At 37.4% G+C, this 17741-nt stretch overlaps 1 long non-coding RNA gene across 1 annotated transcript; it reads right to left on the bottom strand.

The window, feature by feature from the left end:
• Nucleotides 1-7359: 7359 nt before the first annotated feature.
• On the bottom strand, nucleotides 7360-10431 carry LOC107767291 (uncharacterized). Its single transcript, XR_001643881.2, has 3 exons — nucleotides 10335-10431; nucleotides 8777-8864; nucleotides 7360-7628 (listed from the first exon to the last, which is right to left on the bottom strand). It is a non-coding gene; the product is annotated as an uncharacterized LOC107767291 (long non-coding RNA).
• Nucleotides 10432-17741: the final 7310 nt, after the last annotated feature.

Below are 17741 nucleotides of genomic sequence, written 5' to 3'. Positions count from 1 at the left end.
ATTGAATTTTGTTTATGTTCTTGAAGTCTTTAATGGATTAAGCTTCTGCTCTTTGAAGCAATTTGAGATAACTAAGCTTCTGCTCTTTGAAATTTTTGAACGAAATTAGCTTCTGCTTCTTTGAAGCTTTTTGGAACAAATTAAGTTTCTTATCCTTGAAGACTTTGAACTAGGAAAAATGGAATATGCCTTACTTTAGGATTTTGGCATCTTTTGTCTTGTTTTCTGCAAATGAATGGAACAGACCCTTTTAATTGTTAAATTCCAATAATTCCTAGGTAGCTACATAGGACTATATAACTACTTAGTCATTCTCTAGATTTGTGGCTTCTTGCCACATTTTGGGGGGTAATTTATTAATTTTTATCCACTTATTAGTTAACTGGGTAATGTCCTGTTACCCAATAAATAACCAATTACCCGCATAATTGAGAATTATTACTACTTACTTAAAATATTACTCACTTTTTACATACCTTATATACCATACTATCATGGCTATGTACTACCTTGTATGGTACTAGTCCATAAATACCGGGGATTTTAGCTCGGGCTATATTTTATCCCAAAATGCCAAATTTCAATGAAATTCAGTTTCTTCGACTTGCTTCCCCTCTCACCTTCACGAATTTACTCATCACTTATAATCATTATAATCTTCAAATAATCTTTTCCTTGGACTAATGTCAATTACCTTACGACAAATTCAACGTACAATACAACAGGGTGCAACATCGTCGTAACTTAATAATGTGAAGCGTAACATCACCGCAATGTAATATCGCAGGGTGCAACATTGTCGTAACTTAATACTGTGAATCGTAATATCACCGTAATGTAATACTGCAAGGTGTAACATCATCGTAATATAATATTGCAGGACGTAACATTATCGTAATATTGCGAAGCGTAACAATTTTCTTCCTCTAATGAAATTTCATTACGCTTGATAATGGAAGTCTTAGTAGCTTATGAAGTAGCATCTGGACAACTGATTAAAAAAGCTAAATGATATGTATACTTGCACAATCTAACTGATGAATATGTGATATGGAAAGTAGAAATAGTAATTGGAATAGGGAGACAAGACTTTCTTTTCACCTATTTGGGATGCCAAATCTTTTATACTAGAAGAAAACGGGAATATTATCAAGGATTAATCAACAAAATCCTAGATAAGATACAATCATAGAAGGGGAAACTATTGTATATAGGAGTTCGAGAAGTACTTATTTCTCATGTCCTACAAAATATGCCCATACATTTATTGTCTGCTATCAATGCTCCAGCATCTGTGATCAATAGAATTCATAAGCTTTTGGCAAGATTTTTTTGGAGCAATTCTGCAGATGGAAAGAGCAGACATTGGGCTTTGTGGGATAACTTAGCATACAAAGAAGGAGGAATAGGTTTTAGATCATTACACGATGTATCTAAAGCATTGTTTTGCAAACTTTAGTGGAATTTTAGAACTAATCCTTCTCTGTGGACTTCTTTCATGAGTCAAAAATACTGCAAAAAGTTGAATGCTACTGTAGTTTCTTTGAGGAGAAATGGGTCGCATGTGTGGAGGAAGAAGATTGAGTGTAGAAACTATATAGAGTATCAAATAGCATGGCGACCAAGGATGGGTTCATCTCTTTTCTGGTTCGAGAATTGGACAGGATTAGGTGATCTATACTTTGTAACTCCACTAGACTTTTTTTGTGATGAAACAATGTAGAATGTGTATGAAGTAGTCCATGTGAATAGGTGGAATGCAAGTCTTTTGAATCGACTATTGCTTACAGATTTGGCTGAGTATATTCAACATAATCTAAAGCCTCCAGTTCATGTTGGGATGTAGTATATACCTGTGTGGAAGCTTGAAAGAAGAGGTGAATTTAATGTTAAGTCTGCATGGGACTATGTGAGGAGATGAAAAGATCCAAGCACTGCATATAGGAATATAAGGAAAAAAGGGCTGCCATTCAAAGTATCATTCTTCACGTGGAAGGTTTGGAAGAATAAATTTCTTTTGGATGACTTCTTCGAAAGGTTTGGATATCTAATGGCATAAAAGTGCTGGTATTGTGTGCTACCGCAAGAAGAAACAATGTCAGACTTATTTTTTACTTCATATGTTGCCAGAAAAGTGTGGCATTATTTTCTAGCAGCTGCAGGAATTGGTATGGAAGGATTGACTTTCCATCAAGCTATTGTGAAATGTTGGAATGTACAGTCTATTCCAAGGATGTAACCAATACTTCAAGCGTTGCCTTCGATCATTATTTGGGAAGTATAGAAAAGGAAAAATGGTTATAAGCACGAGGATCTAGGTTCTGTCAATAGGGTGATATATCAGATCTCAACAATTCTTCAATCACCGGTGAAATATAGGAAACCAAGCATGCAGAATATCCCACACAAATGGCCAGATTTAGTAAGCATGATGGAACATTATACTCCTAAGTTAAAATATACTAAAGTACTATGGGAACTTCATAAGCAAGACTGGATAAAATTTAATACAAATGGTGCAACGAGAGGCAACCCAGGGATGAGTTCATTTGGCTATGTTCTGAGAAATGAGGAAGGGAATATTGTCTATGCATGTGGAAAATATATCCAAGAAGGAACAAATACATAAGTTGAAGTGAGGGCCATTTTAAAAGCTTTAAAGTATTGTGTGGACAATGACTACATACTCATCGAAATGCATACAGACACGATGATGATCAAGAATGTGTTACAAGGGGTATGGTCTATACCATGGACAATTGCAGAAGAAGAGGAGAAGATAAAGGAACTAATGGAAAGGTGCAATTTGAAGCTCTCACACTCACTTAAAGAAGGCAACCAACTAGCAGATCATATATACAAGACCAATAGAATGTCACTCTTTCTGAGATTTAGATGTGAAGGGGAGGAAAATTATGAATAGTGATAAATTACAATGCCCATATTTAAGAGTTAAGGTTACAAGAAGTTAAGAGGAGAGGAGATAGGCAGTAGCAAGAGCAGATGTAAGGCTGGGAACACACTTGATCATCATGCTCAAGTCCATATGGAAGAGAGTATGGTGATTATTTCTTCTACTAACCTAGTTTTCTTTTTTGTAGGGAATGCTATTGTGGCCATGCCTGATCATTTGAACAATTTTCATCTAGTGGTATTAGTACTATGTACTCATTCTAATAGGAGGGATTCAGGGGCAGGCACAAGCATGACAATGGAGATTTCCATCAAGACACCGAGTTATTATGTACTTCTAAAGGAATTTTGTCATGAAAATTTCAAAGTGTATGGTTCCTTGTTAACCATGAATGTAATTAACTCAGCAATTGTTTACAAGATATAAGCTATCAAGGATTCAAGAAGACATAGGACATAGTCAATGCCCAGATTTTTATGCATAAGGCAGGGCTATCCAATGGAATATACAAGATGTACAAGCGGGAAAAAATGTAGTTGATGCATACCAACAACACTACTGATATGCAAAGGACATCTTGAGGAGGAGTCACACTTGGGGTCAAGGATTAAGCTGCAATTCCGGGCACAAGAGACCACAGGTATGTCATTGCCTAGATTCATATGGTCGAGGGAGGGTAGTTCATTCATTTGCATGGGATATTCTGGCTAGATATGAAGGAGCTGCTCTACATCAATAACACTACTAATCTACAAAGAATTTTTTCTGGGAAAGGATTCATAGACCAAGATGCAAATCAATAAGAAATTCTGGATACAAAAACCATGGTTGCAACACTTGCTAGGTTCACATGGACGAAGAAGTAAATGACAATAAAACAATTCTTTAATGTAAGCTAACAATGGAAGTTTGAGCGGTAAAGGAAATAAAGAGTAAACACATGATGAAACAACAATGAAAAAAATGCGGGTAATTTCAAGTAAGGCGGAAGAAACAACAAAAACTATTCAACCAACAAGCATTTTTAACATAGAATGCATAACAAAAAATCACAACTGGGTATCCTCTCATGTCCAGATTTCACAATTTTAATCACAATCTTTTATTATATCACTGCGTGAGCCTTACGTTTAGTTTTAAAATCTTTTTTTTTTTGAAATAGCTTCACGTAGTTTAGCCCACCTAATCTCACCGTGTGTCTTCAAGTAGTTTTCCTACTAGCAACACGCGTATAAAACTCACCATATCTCACTGCATGCATATCAACCCCTAGACTTATATAACCGAATATGTATCAATGTCACAACATAATTACAATGCACACCACAAGTTCCTATATGCCACAACTTGCCAAAAAGTCAACAATACTAATGTTTCCACAACAAATAGAACATGGCTCAAGCACAATGTTACAATAGTCTCAATAACAACAAGATGAATGAGGAATACTCAACGAAGAAAGTTTCTCAAAAATAGGCAAAATCAACCCTTGAAAATAGCTTTTTCACTTAAATTTGCGTCTACATAGCGCAAACCTAACCAAAGATGACTTCATAAATCAAACAATGTAAGAGAAACCAATTACAATAGATAATGCTATGATCTTTACACATTTCTCAAAAAGTCAACAAAAGTCAACCTCGGGCTTGTCAGATCAAAATCCAAGTTCAAGAGTAGATTTCGACTACCCATAACCCCACAAGTCCATATATGTATTTTGTTTCAAAATTCAAGTTCAAATCAACTCTCAAAACTCAAATCTTCATTTTCAAAAACATCCCAAAATCTCCCAATTTTCCTATTTGATTCTCATATATTTAATGTTAAATCTAAGATAAAATCATGAAATATAGTTGAAATTGATTAGAATCAATTATCCCAATGTTTGTAGATGAAAATCCCCTCTCCAAATCGCCTCCTACCGAGTCGAGGATTCTAAGACGTGAGAAAATGAGATAAAATCTTGACTTCCAGCCCTTTTAATTAATTGCAGGTGTCCCATTTGCGGCACTAAGTTCACAATTCCAAAGAATGACTCGCAATTGCAGACGCTGACATATTGAGGAAATGTCACAATAACAGCACAGATTTCGCAAATGTGAAGTTTGTCCTCCTCACAAATGCGATAAAAACTTCACAAATTCGAACTATGCTACCTAAGCCCATACTTCCCAATTGCGAGTAAGGCATCGTAACTGCGATACTTGACCCTCTCCTGCCATGTTCGCAATTGCGAGGTTGGGGCTCGCAATTTCGACATCATAGCACCAACACACCAGAAGATCCCATTTGCAATCCCAATCCTTTTGAAACACGTTCGAAATTCATTCGAACCTTTGGAGCTCCAAACCAAATATCCGCACAAGTATAAAAATAAAGTACAAAATCGCTCGCATGATCAAAATACAAAAATAACATCTAGAAATACGAATCGAACATTAAAACGCATGAATTTCAATGTAAACTTTGAGAACTTCTAGAATTGCAACCGAGCATTCGAATACTATAGAATCAACTCCAAATGATACCAAATTTTGAAGACAAGTTCTAAATAGTATCAAGACCTATTCCATGTCCCAAAACCAAATTCTGAACCCCATAGCCAAATGTTATCCTACGGTCAAACTACTAAACCTCAAATTGCCATTTTCGGCAAAACAACACAAATCAACCTAAGAACGTTCAATTTTGATTTTGGGCATATGCCCAAGTCCAAAATCATGATATGAAACCGTCGGAGCCATCAGAACACCCTTCCGGGGTCATTTTCACAAAAATGAAACATTGCTCAACATAATAACCTTATTCTTCGAAGCCAAGAATTAAAGTGTTCAAATCAAACTAAAATCTTCCCAAAACAAAACTAACCAACCCCGCAAGTCAGAAACCCACAAATGCACATGTGTGAAGCATCAAAAGAGGAAACGAGAAGCAAATATACAAAACGACCGATCGAGTTAGTACATTAGAAAAGGATTAAAGATACTCATTTTATTTCTCGAAAAGGTGGCAGCAAGCCGGAATGCTTGCATCAAGATGTATGGCTTCAACTATTAGAGAAGTGGAACACCGATGAATGGAAGCGGATGGGTGAAAAAGGGAATGCAAACAGAGCCTCCAGTATGGGTGGCTCATTGCACAATGGAGGTTCAATTAGTTTTGTCGATGATCGATTGAGATTGATAATTTATTTATAAAATTTTACTTAGCTTTACTTATATGAGATTCAAGTATTAAACTCATATTTTTAATTTGGACAAGAAAAGTCACATGGGGAAATGTGTCTCATGCTACAGGAGAAGGATGAGTCGACCTGTGTGCATCAAATACATATGTAAGATTCTAAATGCAACACTACATATATTCTTGGTTACAATTAATTCGTTTATATAATGTTTATCATCCATATTTCAGGAAAGGTATCAAAGAAGAATGGAGAATGTCAAGAAACTCAGCCCGATTCTCAACCGACGTCCGAAGATATGACTTCGATAAGGACACAGGCAGTCGGTGGAGTAATAAAGGTATAATTTTTTTTAGTAAAACTCATTTTAATATTATTTTGCACAAGTTGTATTTTTTAAATTTATCATGAAAATAAATAAAGGTAGAATCTATAAAATTAGGGTGCAGCCGTCGTCCGATCGTTCCGGCGCATTATTTAGTGGTGCTTCTACTTCACCCGAAGAAATTGAGACTATGCGGACGCAAATCAATGAATTGTCACAACAATAGAATAATACTCAAGAAACAATAAGTATGATGCGGATATTCATGGAAAAATATGAAATTAACGTACAATGGAAGAATATAACAATGAGGAGACTGAAACCGATGAGGGTCAATAGTAATTTAGAATGTGTAATATGACATTTAGACTTGATTGATTTCAACTTTGTTCGTTATAGACTTGGTTTCATGTCATTTTGGTTGAAAACTTTAGATTTTGATGTGGTTTAATGGAATTTACACTTCTTAAATGATTTTGTTGTGTTTAAACTAGTTTGATACTTATGTTTTCGGCTCAATTGATTGAGCATTTATGATAATGGTTGTAGTATATTGATTGTTTGATTTCGCAGGAGGTGTAGCTTAAAATACATCAGAATGTTGTTGTATATTACTAAAATTCGTGACTGATTTCCAACTACTTTGGTCGGAAATTGTAGCTGAAAATTCCTAGTGTTGCGACTAAAGTGGTCGGAATATTTAATTAATTATTTTTGAAAAATTTTTATGCTCCAACCGATTTGGTCGGAACATTTGAATAAAATAACAACTAATTATATAAAGTACGACCAAATCGGTAGGAAAATTAATTATTTATTTAATATTTTGTCATGACCCAAAACTAACCCTGTCATGACGGCGCCTAACGTGGTACTAGGCAAGCTGACACATTACCAAAACCAATCAATATGTTCATTTTAAGACAAAACCAAAGCTATTTAACAATAAACCTGCATAAGGAGTTTAAATCAAAACAACAGTGTAGAAAGAAAGCCCGACATCGAGGTGTCACTAGTCAGGAGCATCTACTATAACCGTCTGACAACATCAAGACTAACTTAGCCTGAAAATAACTGAATACAACTAAAGGAGGATAGGGATGAAGAAAAGAAGGGTTGCGATCGCCAGGTAGCTACCTTATTAACTCTGATGGACCTGCCACTGAGTAATCAACACCCGTTACCGGGTTTAGAAATACCTGGATCTGCACATAAAGTGCAGGGAGTAATGTGAGTACGCCAACTCAGTAAGTAATAAAAGTAAATTGAGACTGAGCAGTAGTGACGAGCAATAAAACATATATAGTTCATATCATGAAATCTCAGTAAAATACAGCAGGCTTTTAAAATCAGGGTTTTAAATCAACTTAGCTCATTTAAATCTAGCTTAGTAAAACCATTTAAAACATCTTTCAACGATGTGATGAAACAGTGAGTAAAAATGATGAAAACATAAATAGCCCCTCAAGCAAAAGTCACTCGTATACAGCCCCTCGGACAACGTAAATCAAGAATAACCCCTCCGCGAACATCACTCGTGAACAGCTCCCTCGGGCAAACATGAATCATAAACAGCCCATCGGGCAAACCTCACAGTCACACATATACAGCCCCTCAGGCATTACCTTACAATCGCTGGTAAACAGCCCCTCGGGCACAATATAAATCAATAACAACCCCTCGGGCAAAACATCATATCACTCTCTCAGGGTACTCGCACTCACATGGGGCCCCTACAGCCCAAGCACTATAACAAGCCACCTCATGGCATAAATCAATCAGGCCCTCGGCCTTATGACAAGCCACCTCGTGGCATAAATAAATAATGCATGTGGCCTCACAAAAATCATGAATCAATAACATGATGCGGCGTGCAGCCCGATCCCATAATATCCTCACAACACAGGCCCTCGGCCTCACTCAATTAGAAACCTCTCAAGACACTTGGGCTATCAGTAAAATAGGGTGTTCAGCCCAAAAATATCATTTTATGCATCAAAACGGAGTAATAAAGACTCAGTTATGAAATCAGTAAACACAGTATGACTGAGTATAGATCTTAAATCAAAAACAGTGAGAGGATAATAAGGAAAAATCCCTAAGGGTCTAAACAGCTCTAGCACAAGGCCCAAATATGGCATTCAACCCAATTTATAGGAAATTCTTTCTAAAACACATAAGTACCATATAATTTAAGTCAAATACACAACTTTATAATTATTACAGGATGGACCAAGTCACAATCCCTAACGATGCACGCCCATCACCTAGCATGTGTGTCACCTCAAAATAGTAAAGCAATGTGAAATCCGAGGTTTCATACCCTCAGACAAGATTTACAATCATTACTTACCTCAAGCAAGCCAATTCCAATACCAAGCAAGCCAAGCGATGCTTCAATAATGCCATCCCCCGTGTTCCAACCTCCGAACGGCTCGAACCTAATCAAAAACAACTCAAATACATCAAACAATGCTAAAGCAACCAATCCCAATTGAAAAAGGTCAAATCTTTAGTCAAAACCGCAAAATTGGCCAAGAAGCCAACCTGTGCCCGCATCTCGAAACACGATAAAACTTACAAAATCTGACAACCCATTCAATTATGAGTTCAACCATACTGGTTTCATCCAATTCCAACTCTGAATCGATGTTCAAAACTTAAAAATTCACTTTATGAATCTTTAGGCAAAAATCCCCAAATTTCACTTTATCAAACAAAGGCCGAAAATAATGATGGATTCATGAAATATAACCAAACCCGAGTAGAGAACACTTACCCCAATACATATGGTGAAAAGCGCCTCCAAAATCGCCCAAATGCGAGCTCCCAAACTCAAAATGACAAAATAAACAAACCCTTATTATATATATTTTTCTTCCATCTATTCTGCCTCGATTCTTATGCCAAATAATTCCCAAACTTACATTTGATGCATCCAATGAATTTCTTGTGAAATTTTAGTCAAGTTAGGCTCTTGAATCACTCCATTTGACCTTGTATTAAAGGAGATATATTGGTTTTAATATTGGCCGAATACATAGGCAGACCCCTAAACTTGTCCCAATTTTTTATTTTAGCACTTTAACTAGATTTTGTTCCTATTGACACTTCAATACAATGTAAAGGTTCCCAATTAAACACAATTAGTTGACATGGCAAAAGAGGTGTTCCACACTTTCCTTAGGCGCGTGAACTGATCCGAATAATACTTTTTCCCTTATTTTGCAAACAACTTTTCTTTCTTTACTTTCTCCTTCATTTTCTCTGCCATCATTACCATCTCCCACTATATTTTCTTCTTCCTAATTTTACCTCCCGGTTTCCTAATATTCATTCCATTACTAACCATAACTATAAAAGTACAACCCCGATATTTCAAAGATCATATATTTTTAGTAACATAAACATTAAAATTTGAGGATTTCAAATTTGACCCCTTAATCGGTTCTCTGTTTCTTCTTGCAATTAGATTTGACACATCAAGCAAGCAATTTTCAAAAGCAAATAGACATCAACCTAGTTGGGTTAAGGATTCAGAGACAAACCAAATTCAAGAAAATATAAAGAAACCCAGTAAGAAAAACACATAATTCACCTACCCAAAATCAATATCGACTCTTCACTTCAAAATCAAGCAATTCAAACATTCCCTATATCTTCTTCTCATTATCTCATTTTCTCCTAAAAGGACCAGCAAATTGAGATGAGAAATTTACAAAAATTTGTCATTTCCATAGTCATCTCCTTTATCAAAGTTGAGAGCATAATTTTTAGAATCAAAATGAAACTGTGTCTTCTTCTTTGAAGATTTCTCGTTGTTGTAACTTTTAGAATCAAACTGAAATAAGATCTTTTACCATAAGAAAATGGTGACTATGGAGTATAAGGGAGAAATAAGTGGACGAAACCTTTTCACCTCCGTTGCGGGACTCTTACTCACACTTCTCAAATTTGAGATAACAGGAAAGGAATAAGGAAATGAGGACTTTTTCGCTAAAATAGATAATTTTTTGTTTTAATGCAAATTTAAAATATGTGGAGTTAAAAAGCAAGTGTCAGAATTTTATTTCATGGCTTTTACAGGTGGAAAGCCTTACAAACACGTGCCTGATTTTTATCTTGGCCTAAGAAATTTTGTTTAATTGGTACATTTTAAATAAAGTTGGAGGGTCCAATAGGAACAAGCCCTAGTTAAAGTGTCAAAATGAAAAATAGTGAAAACTTTAAGGGCCTGGATATGTATTTGGCCTTTAATATTTCAAAATAGTGCAGATTTTTAAATAAGAATTCAGTAGCAATTTTGTAATTAATTTGAAAAATCTAGCAACTCAATTCTTAGCAAAATGACCACAAAATCCTCATACGATGTCCAAATTCGACGATTCTTTTTGCTATGGCTCTGTAGTTACAATACGGATCTAATGCTTCAATAAAAATAGAAATCAGAGCTAATTTACTTAATGTAGTACCATTTATGCTTGATAAACGACGTCGAAACATAAAAAACGAGCGCAATACAACCCAAACCTATCTGAAACTCACCCAAGCCCCTCGGGACCCTGTTCGAACATACCAACAAGTCTCATATCATAACATGGACCTACTTAAGGCCTCAAAACACACATAAAAACATCAAAACGGAGAATCACACCTCAATTCGAAATTGATGAACTTGAAACTTCAAACTTCCACAACCGATGTTGAAACCTATCAAATCATGTCTGATTGACCTCAAATTTTGCATGCAACTCACATTTGACATTATGGACTTGCTCCAACTTCCGGAATCAGAATCCTACTCTGATATCAAGAAGTCCACTCCCGATCAAACTTTTCAAAATTCTAACTTTCGCTATTTTAAACCAAATTCTACTACGGACCTACAAATTACATTCCGGGTGCGCTCCTAAGTCCAAAATTACCCAATGGAGCTAGCGGAACCAATAGAAATCCAATCCGAGGTCAAATTCTAAAAATTCAAAACTTGGTCAAACCTTTCAAATTTAAAGCTTCTAGCTGAGAATCATTCTTCCAAATCAATTCCGAATAACCTGAAAACCAAAACTGATGATTCACATAAGTCATAATACTTCCTACGGAGCTACTCATGCCCTCAAACAACCGAGCGAAGTGCAATTGCTCAAAATGACCGGCTAGGTCGTTACATCCTCCCCCACTTAAACATACTTTCGTATTCGAACGTGTCTAGAGTTGTTTTAAAAGCCATCAACTCACTGTGTAATCTCACTATGCACATACCCGGGTGTGATCCCACGTCACCCTATCCATATAAGTCTGATAACGCAATATGACTGAAATTTCTTAATCCAAGCTAGTCCATAAGTCTTAGGGCCCAATTTCCAACATCCGAAATTTTCAATAAGATTAGAACTTCGCATCTACATACTGTATAAGTCCGAACAAGCTGTATCAAATCATATATGTAACCCAAGATGTAATCATATGATATATCACATAACTCAAACACTCATGGCGATACCTCCTAATCATAGTAGCTGCTCAAAACAACCCAATACCGGTAATACACCTCTTAACAAACAAAGCCTCGTTCCAACACTTTCATATACTGCCAATGATAAAAGAAACACGTAGAAACTCATAACCATTCGTCAGATCAACAAGTCATGGAGCTCTCTCTTCTCCGACATGAACTATAGCAGATTTCTAAGTCGACTTCGGATATTATCCTTCCAACCATGCTGTAACCAATTCTCATAGTACTCATTCTAGGTCCACTGACTTTATCTCATAAAACACGACCACTCTGATGATATGACACATCAATACAATCCAAAGCCATAACTTGTGCAACTCGTGCACCCAATAGCACATCCCAAATGTACTAAAATCATGAAAAAAATGACTCAAACTAGAGGACTGTCCCGCAAGCTTAACAAGTACTGCCACAACAAAATATTAAAAATCCATCACACCCCATAGGACCATCACACGAATCTAACACAAAGGTTCATACCTTAACGTAATTTTGTAGCAATATGTGCCCCATTCAAACACTAATCCATGGCTTATACCTCAAGCCACCTTGCTCAAAATCAATAACCATGTGCAACGATATCAAGTACTCAAAGTGCATTACCATAACCATGGAGAAGCAAATGACATAACACCACGCAAAACCCGAAAGAGCATAACCAATACGCCATCCACCAAGCAATATCCAATACTCATCCCACTCAAATTCCGCTATAACACCCCAATAGAACAGCACCATATGTGCACAGAACAAACAAATCATAACCCCTCGAGCATAGAAGAGTAGCTCATAGATCACTCCGGAACACAAATAAGCTCAACAACAATAGAATGGCATATCCCTCAACAATAGCAGTTCTGAGTCAACAAATCCGACCAAGTATAGAATACACCTCCATGTTGGGACTACCAATGAACCCCAAATCAGCTCTACTCCCCCACGATAGATAAATAACCCTCCGAAAGTCTACAATGACTGAATCACAACATATACTAACCTTTGACTAACCTTGGGCTACTTTTTACGTTCCACAACTATGAAACAATCTACTCACGAGAACTCCCAGTCTCTAAATCCATAGAACATATGAATCACCATCTCTGATATCAACTCCACCACCTGAATGCCCACACTTCTCCAATTATACAGTCACCCTACGAGGAATACTTCTAAAATTCTTCTGTTCCACAAAGTAAAATTGAACTCCAGCAGTCGATTAAATAAGAGAGTGTCGCAATACCAATTAAGTATCCATAACCCGTACACATTTCCTTTTCTAAAATGTATGCTCTCATCAAGCCATACCATTTAGTAATATCATTTACCTAGTTGTCAAAAACTGTCCATGCTGCCTAAAAATTTATGACCTTCCTTTTAGAACTGAACTGTGACCTTACACATGCAAATCCCAACCCTACACAACATACCGCATATACCATGCCATCCCATGATAAATATGAGAACTGCATAATCCACTCCGAGTCACAAGCAATAAGTACTCAACTAGCCAAGAACTTTCCATTTGACCCCATCTAGGAGAAGATCACTATACATCACATGCTCCTCACGCCAGTAGAAGATATACCTCTCTAACCATGGTAGAAACCATCAAGAACTCTCCGAATCCCATTAGCTCAAAACCCAACCATCAAGATTGAATCCTTCTAACCCAACCAAGCTACGCAGGTCACCAAAACTCAAGAGCATTACCACGAAACACCTGTAGAAACTCATTACCTCATAAACACCCAAAGAACTAATCATACCCATTACCATGCTTCCAACCTACTACCAAGCTGTCTTATTTGTCCGAGTTCCTTCTAAATTGCATTCACATTGATACTTCTCCTTGCCATAGTTCCTCAATTCTCAACCCAGACCCACAACACGATACCCTAATATAAACCACACTGCCCTAAGGCTCATAAACAGTTGAATGCTCTCTTAAGCACCACAAAAGTACCACAATCGAGATACCCACTCCGAAGAGACCTTCTATGAATTTCAAGTTGTTCATCTTACTTTCCTGATACTGAAATGTAGAATCCACAACGATGTAGAAATACTGCGAACCTCAACACCATCCAATGTAACTCTCAGCTTCTAGCCACATACGAACACGCAAAAATTCTTAATTTCCACATATAAATCTTGAATTCATTAGATCTGTTCTTGAGAGTTATCCACTCTACTCAAATCTCAATTCGACAGACCAAATGGGCCGATCGACCTGAGCCCCATTACCACTCCAACACCCAAGGATGTAACCCCACCTTAATGCAACCAGATAAATTTTTGCTCTACGCACATTACATCCTTCACCAATAACAACTCAAATCATTCCATGATTCTCATATACTCATAAAACCTAATACAACTCGTATCTAGAAATTCCCTTTACTCGAGTTATCCTTGATCTCAACCTCTGCAAGTCATAACTGATTCACCAGTATACCTCAAACTAAAAGTAATACGACACTTAGTCGTGCAATCAGCTTATCAATAGCAAACTCCCCCACTTGGCTTAAAACCATAGATCAAAGCACACAAAAACTCACAATACCCATACTCTATTACTGTCATAATACCATAGTGAGATTGAACTAAATCCTTCATAAGCTCGTGCAACACAAACCATCTAGTACTTCAAATCATCTGCAAATCTCGCATTCACACTCGTAACAGTCAAGACAACTCTCATTCGCGATCCAAACTCAATCTGTAGCACATATAATTCACTGGTAAAGGAGGACTCGCTACAAAACAGCATAGGGATCACACGCCCTCAGGACACCCCGCAGGAGATAACCTACCTACTTCGTCTCAAACTACCATCTCTTTATACCCTTCCACCGTCATAAACATCACGCAATCACTTAATTTTCCTGAGTCTGAACTCATATCACGACATGAAATCTACTTTATTCCCCAACTAAACAACATGAAAAAATCCTTCAACACACCCATAACTCGGGGCTATACGTCAAATCAAGATGGAAATCAAGCACCAAATAGTTCATTCTACCCTTAAGTAAACTGTCCTCGTCACATCCAAATCATATGAACACATCTCACAGTCACATCATACTCATCACGTAGCCATCACTTCCACTAATAGGGACACTACCGAACATATAAATCCAAAAGCACGTGCTCACACAATCAACACCTCAGTGCTCAAGCTACAAGCAAAGCCCAGCTCCAAGTCCTCCATACTGACCCAACATCAACACACAGAAAACACATCTCGTCTCTTAATCATGGAATCACAAGTTTTGGATGCATAGCTGATATCGAGCGTTCATGCGCGCATATGAACATGTGGAAGGAATTTCAAGAGCTACATTTCAAGCTGAATCAATATCGCATGATAAGAATTCAAGAATATGGGATTTCCTAAAGGTTCTGCAACCTCTCAAAGATAAGTACAGACGTCTCCGTACTGATCCGCGAGACTCTACTAAATCTTCTCATGACTCGTGAGACATATGTAACCTATGCTCTGATACCAACTTGTCACGACCCAAAACTAACCCTATCATGATGGCACTTAACGTGGTGCTAGGCAAGCCAACACACTACCAAAACCAATCAATATTTTAATTTTTAAAACAAAACCAAAGCTATTTAACAATAAACCTGCATAAGGAGTTTAAATCAAAACTAATATGACCGGCATTGGGGTATCACTACTCATGAGCATCTAGTATGACCGTCTGACAACATCAAGACTAACATAGCCTGGAAATAACTGAATACAACTAAGGGAGGATAAGGGGGGAGAAAAACAGGGTTGCGATCGCCAGGCAGCTACCTTACTAACTCCATTGGACCTGCCACTAAGTAATCAACACCTGCTATTGGGTTTAGAAATACCTGGATGTCACGACCCTAAACCCAGACCTGATTGTGATGGCGCCTCTAGTGAAGATAAGACCAGCCGACACACACCCAATTCATTTTAAGTAATTAAAATAATACAAATTAAGACTTTAACATAATAATAATCCCAAAATAAAGGTGAATAATACAATTTGCGGAATAGACATAGCCCGACATGGGGTGTCACCAGTCATGAATATCTACTAACCGATTAAAAATAGGAAGAGTCTACATAGTCTATTATAAACATAAAACAAGAGAAAATAAGATAGGGGAAGAAGCACTAGGCTGCAAACGACGAGCAACTACCTAGTGAATCTCCGAAACTGCCTGAGCTAGAAGAAATCAACACTCGCTAGCGGGACCTGAAGCGCCTGAATCTGCACACAGGGTGTAGGTAGTAAAGTGAGTACTCCAACTCAGTGAGTAACAATAATAAATGAAGATTGAGTGTTAAGATATCACATAAAAACACAACAACATGATATAAAGAGGCGGAGTAACACTAGTAAAGTGCAATAAAGCAGTGAAATCTCATGAAACACCTTAGTTCAGTTTAAGCTTCTTTAAAATACCTTTTGAATAGTTAAACAAGTAAATGACATGCAGGTAGAAAAGATAAACATATAAAAACCGCCCCACGAGCTATATCTCATATCACAATGGGTACCCGCGCTCACTAGAGGTGTACAGACTCTAGGAGGGAGCGCTTACGGCCCAAGCGCAATATCAAGCCATCTCATGGCATAATCAATAGGCCTCGGCCTCATACTAACAAGCCACATCGTGGCGTACAATCTCAGGCCCTCGGCCTCATAATTATAAATCAGAGTATCACTGTTGCGGCGTACAGCCCGACCCAAAAGTATCCTCACAACATAGGCCCTAGGCCTTACTCAGTTAGAAATCTCAAAAAGCCGCTCGGGCATAGTAAAATATGATGTTCAGCCCCAAATATCATTTAAAGTATTAAAATAGAGTAAACATGGCTGAGTTATAAAAACAGTATAATATTGCATGACTAAGTATAGATATAAAATCAAAATAGTGAGGAAATAGCAGTAAAAATCCCCTAAGGGTCCAAATAGTTGGCACGAGGCCCAAATATGGTATTCAGCCCAAAACATGATCATAGCAAATAGTTTTTAATCAAATACGCGGTAAAATACTCATTCGGGATGGACTAAGTCACAATCCCCAATGGTGCATGACCTCGCGCTCGTCATCTAGCATGTGTGTCACCTCAATATAGCACAACGATGTGAAATCCGAGGTTTCATACTCTCAGGACAACATTTAAAATCATTACTCACCTCAATCCAGTTCAAACTCTAGCCCGCGATGCCATTGCCCCTCGAATTGGCATCCACTCGTGTCGAATCTATCCAAAATCAGAATCACGACGCCAAAATATGCTAAGGGAACGAAGCCCGTATGAAAATAATCAATTTACAACATAAAACCTGAAATTAACCAAACCCCCCCCCCCCCGGGCCTACGTCTCGGAATTCGATAAAACTTACATCAATAGATTTCTTATCTCCCCACGAGTTTATACATATCAAAAGTCCCAAAATCCAACCACAAATGACCCCTCAAATCCTCAAGTCAAGGTTTCCAATACCAAGGTCTAGTTTCCCAATTTTTAACCCTTAATTTCCATTAATCTTAGGCCAAATCATTGAAATAATGCCATAGGATCAATTATTAGGCTCAAAAATCTTATCTCCAAATGATATCCGTTGAATCCCTCTTCAAAATCTCCCAAAAAGCTCCAAAACCGACTTGAAATGGTAAAGAACAACTCAACAATCGCGAAGAAATTCTTTTATACCTTCTGGCCAAGGCTTTTCGCACCTGCAGACCACATCTCGCTCCTGCGCAATCTCTTCTGTGGTCCGAGCACTGCTTTTGCGGT

Source organism: Nicotiana tabacum, chromosome 22, assembly GCF_000715075.1.
Source record: "Nicotiana tabacum cultivar K326 chromosome 22, ASM71507v2, whole genome shotgun sequence".
Lineage (NCBI taxonomy): Eukaryota > Viridiplantae > Streptophyta > Magnoliopsida > Solanales > Solanaceae > Nicotiana > Nicotiana tabacum.
This window is presented reverse-complemented; position numbering and strand designations above follow the sequence as displayed.